Source organism: Pristiophorus japonicus, chromosome 11, assembly GCF_044704955.1.
Source record: "Pristiophorus japonicus isolate sPriJap1 chromosome 11, sPriJap1.hap1, whole genome shotgun sequence".
Lineage (NCBI taxonomy): Eukaryota > Metazoa > Chordata > Chondrichthyes > Pristiophoridae > Pristiophorus > Pristiophorus japonicus.
Window position 1 is genome coordinate 126359888 of NC_091987.1, and position 10625 is coordinate 126370512.

Below are 10625 nucleotides of genomic sequence, written 5' to 3' on the forward strand. Positions count from 1 at the left end.
CACGGGATGTGGGCGTTGCTGGCAAGGCCAGCATTTATTGCCCATCCCTAATTGCCCTTGAGAAGGTGGTGGTGAGCTGCCTTCTTGAACCGCTGCAGTCCTTCTTTGTAGCAGTTTGGTACAACTGAGTGGCTTGCTGGGCCATTTCAGAGGGCAATTAATAGTCAACCACATTGCTGTGGGTCTGGAATCACGTATAGGCCAGACGGGTAAGGACATTAGTGAGCCAGTTGGTTTTTTTACGACAATCCGGTGGTCACCGGATTACCATGGTCACCATTACTGATACAGTACTAGCTTTTCATTCCAGATTTATTTAATTAACTGAATTTAAATTCCCCAGCTGTCGTGGTGGGATTTGAACTCACGTCTCTGCATTATTAATCTGAGCCTTTGGAATACTAGTCCCTAACACAATAACAATGCCACCATACCCACGACAATCCAACAGTTTCACAGCCACTTTTATTGGCACCATCTTTGATTTCCAGATTATTTTTTTTAAACTGATTTCAAATTTTCAAACAGCCACAGTGAGATTTGAACACACTTTATTGGGATTATTAGTCCAGGACTCTGGAATACTGTTGTATACAATACCATACTGGAACTCATGTTTCTGGTACACTTATTGTTCCGGATGTGCATTTCTAATTTTCTTCTCATTTTAAATTTTTGTTGACGTATTGGTTGTTAAGGAATACTTTAACTAAGGAATAGTTTGTTGCGATGACATTCAGGCCCGACCCTTGAAAAAGCAATTGCTGGCATAGAGTTGGGCTATTTGCCCACTGACCGGTCAGCAATTGCCTATAGTAAGGTCACGGGTGATACAAACAGGCATAGGGTCTGTTTGCATCAGTGTAAGGGGATACCTCAGGCAAGTTTTCATCAGTTTCATCTAGGAAATCATACAGTTTAACTGTATCAATTGAGTTTTTCAATGTTTCTGCAAATGTTAGAGTTTTAATGATGCCGAAAATTATCAAAAAATTACATTTTTAGTGAAGTTGGTGAAATGAAGCTGATTAGGAATTAAATTCCAATTCTGTAAATTGTAATTAAATCTGATTATTGGATTCCCTTACACCTGATTACAGGATTCCCTTCTCAAATGATTAAAATCTAATTCTGTTCTGTGATTGGAGGACCGGGCTCCTGTGATCCCAGGTATGTTTCCACACAGGCTGCGTCCCTGTGATCCGTGGTCCATTACACTGCCCTCTGCCTCGCAGCATCAGACGCAAGTTTAAGCAGGAGGGCCGCCATCAGGTAGGTGCGTATCTCTTCCGCAGGTCGGACGTGTTATGTAAACCGTACCAAAATGTAAGACTTGCCACTGGGGGCACACCTGTGGGAGACCTAAGGGTCACCTGTGCACCCTGGGGCAAGCAGGTATAAAAGGTGACTCACCATGCTGCTTCCTCACTCTGGAGTCTGAATAAAGAGACCAAGGTCACAACAGTTTGAGTTTGCGATATAGTCCTGTGGACTTATTCTGAACATAACAAATTGGCGACGAGTAACGGATCACGAACTTTCACACAGTAATGGCTGCCGTTGGTATTCTTGAGAGATTTGTTGAGGGTGATGATTGGGAAGCCTTCGTTGAGCACCTCGACCAGTACTTTGTGGCCAACGAATTGGACACGGCTGAAACAGCGATCAAGCGATGAGGGCGATTCTCCTCACTGTATGTGGGTCATCAGTATATGGCCTCCGTAAAAATTTGCTGCCACCGGTCAAACCAATGGACAAATCTTACGCAGAGCTGTGTACGCTGGCTAGGGACACCTCAAGTCAAAGGAGAACATCCTGATGGCCAAGTATCGCTTTTACACGCACCGTAGCTCCGAGGGCTAGAATGTGGTGAGTTTTGTTGCCAACCTAAGACGCCTTGCGGTGCAGTGCGAATTTGCAGGGTCCTTGGGGGAAATGTTACGGGACTTTTACATGCTTGGAATTGGCCATGAGGTCATTCTTCACAAACTGCAGTCTGCTGAATCCCTAGATCTGAGCAAGGCCATCACTATAGCCCAAGCCTTCATACCCACGAGCGATAACACGAAACAGATATCTTCATGGAATCGATGCTCAGCAGCAAGTACTGTGCATAAAATAATGTTTTCAGCAGGCAGATCTGTACAGGGCTGGGCCCACACGACTGCAGAGGCCAGACCTAGGCCTAGAGTGACTCAGAGTCCACCTTGGGGCGTGAATGCATATCCATTAGCACTATGTTGGCGCTGCGGGGGCAGCCATAGGGCTCATCAATGTCGATTCAGGCCCTATGTGTGCAAGGGCTGTGGAACAATGGGGCGTCTCCAGTGAATGTGCAAAAGACCTGTGTCTCACTATGTGGTAGAGTCAGGAGAGGATGACCGATCCAGCGAGGATCACGCTGAACGAGGAGGAGAGGCAACTGCACCTGAGGATGAACAGGAAGTATATGGGATACACACCTTCACCACCAAAAGCCCTCCGATAATGTTAAAAGTTGAACTTAACGGCATTCCAGTCTCCATGGAACTAGATACGGGGGTGAGTCAATCAGTTATGAGCCAGAAGGCTTTCGAGAGGCTGTGGGGCAACGAAGCACAGTGACCCGAGCTGATCCCGATTCAGGCAAAGCTGCGCACCTACACCAAGGGACTGATACCAGTTATTGGTAGTGTGGACATAAGAGTATTCCATGAGGGAGCGGTGCACAATTTACCCTTGTGGATTGTTTCAGGTGATGAGCCAATGCTGCTTGACAGGAGGTGGATGGGGAAGATTCGATGGAACTGGGAAGACCTCTGTGTACCTTCTCCGGCGAACGACATCTCCCTTTCTCAAACCCCCACCTTCAGCTGAACCAGGCATCGAAGTGCCGATCCATTTGCAGATCCCCGAGGTACAGGCCGCTCATCACGACCACGAGGAGGTGAAGATCAATCGAGCAGCAGTACAGGCGCGGTACCCACCACCTGAAGCCGACGACCTCTTCGCGGCGATGGAAGAGGCTCCAGGTCGACCATGTGGAGTGGGACTTCAGCCGAAACAATCCGAATGCGTCTCCCTGACGCCAGCGGCCAAATCCCTGGGGAGGAAGATCGCGGCAGTCGGCATCACAGACCACGGGACGAGAGGGCGTCCAGACCACGGGTCAAGAGAACATCCATATCACTGGACGAAGGTGCGTCCAGACCATGGGACGAGGGTACGTCCAGACCACAGGACGAGAGAGCATCCAGACCACGGGAGGTCACTCCAATGGAATGGAGGAATGTGTCGCCCAGCAACGAAGACGACTGGGTTTGGGGCAAAGGTAAAGGGGCAGCCGCTGAGAAGGCCAGGAACCCACTACACTCCAATAAATTGTGTGCACTATGTAATTCTTGTGAGCGGTCTTTCGCGGCCAATGATGTACCATTATATTGGGTTGGGGGTACTTTACAACAAGCCAAAGTAGCTGGCGAACACCAACCGGTCGTATATGTATCTGACAAAGTATTTGTAACAAGTGATGTGTTATCACACAGGGTCAGGTGTGTTATACAGCAAGCAAAAGTAGCGGGCGAACCCCAACCAGTTGTATATGTTTCTAACAAAGTATTCGTAGCAAGTAAGATGTTACAGCACAGGGTTGGGAGTGTTGTGCAGCAAGCAAAAGTAGCGGGCGAGCCCCAAACGATTGAACATGTATCAAATAAGTTAAACAAAGCAGCAGCCTGTATTCACGGGATTAAAGAGACGTACCAAATAGTGTCCCAATATGTGCTCAAGTCAGACAAGCTGCTCATCCCGCAAGCTTGGGAGAGCAGAGGCACCATTATCGATGCGTTGTTTCGAGAATGTCTAACACTGTCTGTGCACAGTAACATGATCCGCCACGGGCCAGCCACAATGAGAATGGTACTAATGCCCTCAGTTGTCTACCACTGCCCACCAGTCGTGGTCGTGGAAGTGCTAAAAAGCGAGGGGTCAACCATAACGGCCCCCCAGCTTAGGACCTGGACCAGCCAGGATCCCATGTTACTGTCCGCCAAAAGTGAACTGCTAGAAGGGATGTGACGACCGATCCGTCGCAGAGACGAAAGACACATCCCAACATTGCAAAGTAAGGCAGGGCGGCTACACAGTCGGTGGTCCGGGGCCCCAATACTACGGCCCAAGGTCCACGGGGACAACTAGGCTTCCCGCCACTACCGAAAGTCTCAAGGCCATTGGAGCCATCCTGGGCTTGCTAGACCTGAGGATCAGCGACAATAGCCCAGAGCGGGCAGCCCAAATCACTAAAGCTAGCACCATGAGTGTCACAGTAAACTCCTTACAGATCTGGCTATCCTAGGTCCTACGCAGTCACCAGACAGAATCACTCAGAACCGAGCTTTCCGCATGCCATCAGCAGAGAATGCACCATAAGTGCACGGCCCCTCCTTGCGACATCAGAATAAGTGATGTAGGCCACTTTCAGGGCACCAGTTGGGCCGCTAGCACTGCATTAGCCAAGGGGAGGAATGGAATGTATGTGATGAAAACGTAACGTTTGTTGGTGAAACCATATACCGGGCTAATGAGTAAAGCATTTGGACAAAACCAAACTGCGAACTACAGATAACCAGGAACCACTGTGAAAGGACCCGGCCCCCAGTGACCCACGAACACGATCAACTTCGCCGTCAACCACGAGGATGAACCCACCACGTTAGGACTTCAACCCAGGCGATCAACCCAGGGACGCGGGGCACCGGATCGCCTCAACTTGCAAATAACTTGTACATAAGACATTGGTGGGGGGGGGGGGGAGTGATGTTATGTATGTATGTAAACCTTACCAAAATGTAAGACTTGCCACTAGGGGGCACACCTGTGGGAGACCCTGGGGCAAGCAAGTATAAACGGTGATTCACCATGCGGCTTCTCCACTCTGGAGTCTGAATAAAGAGACCAAGTCACAACAGTTTGAGCTTGCGATATAGTCCTGTGGACTTATTCTGAACATAACAGGAGACATTCTCCGGAGCTTTGGCCCATTCTGTCTGCTACTAATATAGGTATTAACCCATTTGAAACCCCTTTCCCCCAAATGTTCAGGAAGCAAAATAAATAATGGTATAAGCACGAGAAAGTGAAATGAGCTCCAAGAATGAAAGTTGGACCGAGGCACAAATAAATTGATTGAAAATAAATTGAGAGAGTCAGAGATAAGGAAAAGCAACTGGTTTCAGATATTCTTTGGGATGATGGATAGAGATGGTCAGGCTGAGAAGGAAGGAGAAAGCAAGGTTAAAAAAGAAAAAAGAAAGACTTGCATTTATATAGCGCCTTTCATGACCACAGGATGTCTTAAAGCCCTTTACAGCCAATGAAGTACTTTTGTATTGTGGTCACTGTTGTAATGTGGGAAACACAGCAGCCAATGTGCGCACAAGCATGCTCCCACAAACAGCAATGTGATAATGACCAGATAATCTCTTTTATTTTTGTTATGTTGATTGAGGGATAAATATTGGCCAGGAAACCAGAGATAACACCCCAGCTCTTCTTTGAAATAGTGCCATGGGATCTTTTACATCCATTTGAGAGAGCAGACGGGGCCTCGGTTTAACGTCTCATCTGAAAGACGGCACCTCCGACAGTGCAGCGCTCCCTCGGCACTGCACTGGAGTGTCAGCCTAGATTTATGTGCTCAAGTACTCTGAAGAGAGATGGGAACCCACAACCTTCTGATTCAGAGGCGAGTGTGCTACCCACTGAGCCACAGCTGACATGTTGTAACTAGGATAGTCAGAATTAGGACCATGGGAAGATTGCGGTGGGACACCGGACAGAGTTAGAGTTGGGTAGAGGTTCATTTTAATACACGTCATGATATTGAGACTTCAAATCATGCTTTGGATTCTGGAGCGAGCACAGATCCTTCCCCATCACCAAACCACTGCCTTGGCTTTGCAGCACAGTATCCGAGAGACGTTGCAACAAATTCACACTGTTTGTAAATGTATTCACCTGGTGAATTACCATAGGTCCTCGCTGTAGGTGCAATACTGTGGCTGTTATCAGTTCCAAGTACAAGCACAAAGATACACAAATGGATGAATAGTACGGACACTGCTAAGGATGACAAGCTCTTGGTTATATTATAAACTGAAATCACTTCCTGTCTGAGAAAGAACTTGCATTTCTACAGCACCTTTCACAACCTCAAGATGTTCCAGAGCCCTTCACAGCCCATTGCATCCATTTGAAATGTACTCACTGTTGTATTGTGGGAAGTGCAGCAGCCAATTTGCACACAGCAAGGTCCCACAAACAGCAGTGAGGTTAATGCCCAGATAATCTGTTTTAGCGATGTTGGTTGAGGGATAAACATTGGCCAGGACACAAGGAGAACTCCGCTGCCCTTCTTCAAATAATGTTATGGGACCTTTAAAATCCACCTGAGGGCTCAGTTTAACGTCTCATCCAAAAGACGGCACCTCCGACAGTGCAGCGCTCCCTCAGTACTGCACTGAAGTGTCAGCCCAGGTTATGTGCCCAAGTGCCTGGAGGGGGTCTTGAACCCATAACCTTCTGACTCGGAGGCGAAAGCACTGCCAATTGAGCCACGGCTGACAATTAAAAGCAGCCTTAAAGCTTCTACCCCATGATCAACCAGAGCTATGAATCCTGACCATCAGTAATCGCTGAAACTTGCACCATTGCCACTGATGCTTCCTTCTGTTGGTAGGAATAAGACTGCCATGTGCCAGGACACAAACTGTTTGTAGCAGTGGATCCAGTACAAACACAAGGCATTCTTTGTCAACTGGTTCATATTAGCTGCTACACTGATATATAACCAGAAAATGGTGGACAATACTGTAATGTATTTGGTTCATGGGTTCTTTGCTTAAGAATTCATAGCAACAAATTGCTATTAAGAACTAGTTGGTTTCTTAACAAAGGTTTAACAATCACACTACACATTACCAGTTCATCCACTAGGCTCACAACTGCATACCTTATCGTGGATGACAAACCGGTGAGCATACTCACAGGTGCATACATTACAAGTACAATAGATCAATTAACATCTGAAAGAAAAAAGGAAGTATGTGGGATGTAAACCAGTCATCAGAACTGGCATCAGCCAGACTGTTGTAGTTGCTGACCAACCTGTTGAGTATTTCCATCATTTGCTGTTTTATTTTTGATTCCCAGCATCCACAGTTTTCTTTTTATTTCCACTGTGCCGCTGGATTTTGCTTTCTTTGTTAGCTCTCCCTCCTCACATCCCAATAAACCCTTTCTCTTCTCAGAGCATAAGCTGAGGTTCAGGACACATTCACTTCCCAGGTTAATGATGATGCTATCACACTGAGACTTCTCCAGGCAGCTTCTAAAATGCTCAGTAAGTAGGATTTGCTGAGACCTTACATTCAAAGTACAATGCCTGTGTGAACCGATAGGTTCAAACGCATGATACAATACAATGCAACCTATGTCAGGTACATACAAAGCTAGTTAAAAAGTAAAACTGAATAGAAATAGAATAAAAAATCTGAAAGTTCCAACCAAGATAGAACATGAACTGTGTAAAATAGAAAGATCGTTCCAATCAGTGCCTTGGGTGTATTCTCCCTCACCCACCCCAAAAAAATTAATTATATGTGTAAACTATTATTGGGACAACAGTAAGAACACTTGGTGCTGTTCAGTGGAAATTAACAATCTATAACAATGTGTAAGTTTCCTGAAGGCAAACGTTTGTATTGAGCATGTGACTGATTAGCATCTGGCCGCGTTTCTGTAGTGCAGTGGTTATCATGTTCGCCTAACACGCGAAAGATCCCCGGTTCGAAACCGGGTGGAAACATTTGCCGGCACGGACACGATGGGCTAAATGGCCTCCTTCTGTGCTGTAAACTTCTATGATTCTATGATTAGAAGGTTCTGTGGAAAATCAATTAAACCAAAATAATTCTGGGGAGCAGAGGCAAGGGCTGGTTGCTGTTGGAGCAGAGCTGAGCAGAGTAACAAGTCAGGCAGTAATGCTTCCATGTAAAGTAAGGGGAGTGTGCAGAATTGGGAGTAATGGGAGTGTTAATCCTTGCCACTGGACCAAGACCTAGCTCTGTCAAGCCCGTGAGGTGGCTGGTGTGCAACGGCCACCACACGTTAAAAAAAATCCACACACAGGCATCTTCCACCATTCCATATGTAGTTCAGAACCTGGAATATCAGCTCCTTCATTGAAACACCTGTGAACATGTCCCTTTTTGGTGTGGAAGCAAGTCATCCTCGATACGAGGAACCGCCGAAGAAGAAGTTACATTATGCATTGTAAAAAAAAATTATATTTACAGAAGAAATTGTAGAAAGTCATTTTGCACATTGGAAAACAATCCGTTATTGTTGGTCTTGTTATTACCTAAACTGAATTTAGAAAGGTTTCCTGGACCAGATGTTTTGTTGAGCTTTACTCTTTTGAAGAGGTGAATTGGGTAAAACTATTTCTGTTAGTCATTGATGCCAATTTAAGATCATCACCTAATGAACAAAGGGAGAGGGTAGAGGGAATCTGCTTCTTTACACAGAGGGTTGTTGGGACATGGAATGCCCGACCAGAAGCAGAATTCATACGTGTTTTAAAAGGGAAGTGGATTAATAATTTAAAAGGATGTGGGGAAAGGTTACAGGAAGAGCACCAATTACACACTTCTTGCAGAGAGCTGGTGCAGATGTGATGGGCTGAAAGGCCTCCTTCGGTGGGTGCAATTCTATGGGGCCAACTTCAACTTGAATCGCCCGGTGTTAATAGGCTGGAACAGCCTCAGAACAGGGCTGACATCCTTATTGCCCACCTCACGCCAGCTCTGCGATCAAAGCCATTCTGAAAGGGGCCTCCCGCTGGGCGTCAAAAGCAGTTGCCTCTTTCAGGCAATTAGTTGCCTCTAATTCAATCTGCAAATCCTATGACCTAGATTGCCATTTTGGGTCAGCATTGGTCGGGCCATGTGACATGCACCGTGCGCATTCTGAATAGCTCCACGGGCGGTGGAGGTGGAGGTCTGGCTGAGTTCAATTTGACACTATTTTTGTGAGGCCCAGAGGAGCAGGAGTAGGCCTGGGCCATTGCCAACCTGGGACTTGCACCCTCTGTGATCGTAACCCCCCCCCACCCCCAACAACCCCCACCCACACACCAACACCCCCCCCCCCACCCCACCCCCTGTGCTTACCTCGATGGCAGTTGACACCACCCAATTTGACCAGCCTTAAGTCTGTAAGTGAACCAACAACCTTCCAACTCAGAGGCAAGAGTGTTGCCAACCGAGCCAAGGCTGGCAGCTAAAAGTGTGAAATGTTGACTATCAAGCAAATAGACGGCAGAAATCTAACACTAATATCTCTGCAATTTCTTTAATTACGTGCAGTACATGTAATATCCTGGAGGGCACCTCCATGCCACACCCCCCCTTCCGTCATTGGTCATCTGACATGTCAATCCTTGTGACGCTCTGCCCTCCCTTGCAAAGTGGAAAGCGAACAGACTCTTCGTTACCTGTTTGGGTGATCCATCACTGTCAGTAAAACACTATTTTTTCACATCTCCAATATTTTTATAACCAATAAATAAAAGTGTTCAAAGTAAATGGAAATTCATGAACGCCACAAAAGCTGCCAGTGCCACTGCGAGCCGGCGGTTGACCAAGAAGAGGGAGGGGACAACGATGATGAAGAAGAAGAAACACTGTCACTCAATTTCACACACCCAGCAATGAGGTCCCTGAAGGTCGACCAGCAAGGCCATTTGCAGTGTACCCCCAATGCAAGACAGCAGCCTTCCACCAGCCATGTTGCAGCCACTGGGGTAGCACTGCGTGACGTCAGTAGGTCAGGCAAAGGCATACACAAGACAGTCAGTGAGAATGCACAAAGGTGATTAGTTGATTTCTTGATATGATATTGGATGGATAATGGATAGTGTTGTGTACATAAATAAACAGACTAACTGAAACAATAGTAATGTAACTTAACTGTGTCCTTTATAGCAACTCCCAAGATGGTGACCCAAAACCAGCATGAACCAGCATGTTTACAGCAACTGTGAATAGCTCCCATAGGGTCCTAATGCCTATCTAGTGAGGGTTCATGCAACAAACAAACAGATAGATGTATAAAGTTGAATTGGAAAGTTTGCTTTGTGGTGGTTTTTATTTCTGCATCGTGGCCAAGAGAACGCTGTGATGGTCAATAACAGAGGAAGGTAAGGTGTGGGACTAATGTGGAAAGGAGAATTGGGGATGTGGTTACTGGGATTGCAGGCGGATGATTCCATCCCAGATATCCCAGCCAGAAAGAGGCTGTCTGGGTTTGATCCTTCCTTCTAATTCCTCCTCGTCTGCATCTTCCTCTTCCCTTTGTGAGCGGGTGCTGTAAATCTGAAATAAATGCATAAACTGCTGGAAATACTCAGCAGGTCAGGCACCATCTCGACCTGAGATGTGAACTCTGTTTCTCTCTCTGCGGATGCTGCCTGACCTGCTGAGTATTTCCAGCATTTTCTGTCTTCTCAAAGACCTTCCTTTACCATCCGAGGCCTTGCAAGCATCCAGCAGCACTCTCTGCACACTTAAAAAAACTTTTAACATGTA

General features: G+C 46.6%; 1 non-coding gene across 1 annotated transcript; it reads left to right on the plus strand.

Annotated features, from left to right (window-relative positions):
- The first annotated feature begins 7770 nt into the window (after positions 1 to 7770).
- Positions 7771 to 7843, plus strand: trnav-aac (transfer RNA valine (anticodon AAC)). The gene has a single exon. It is a non-coding gene; the product is annotated as a tRNA-Val (tRNA).
- The last annotated feature ends 2782 nt before the right edge of the window (positions 7844 to 10625 follow it).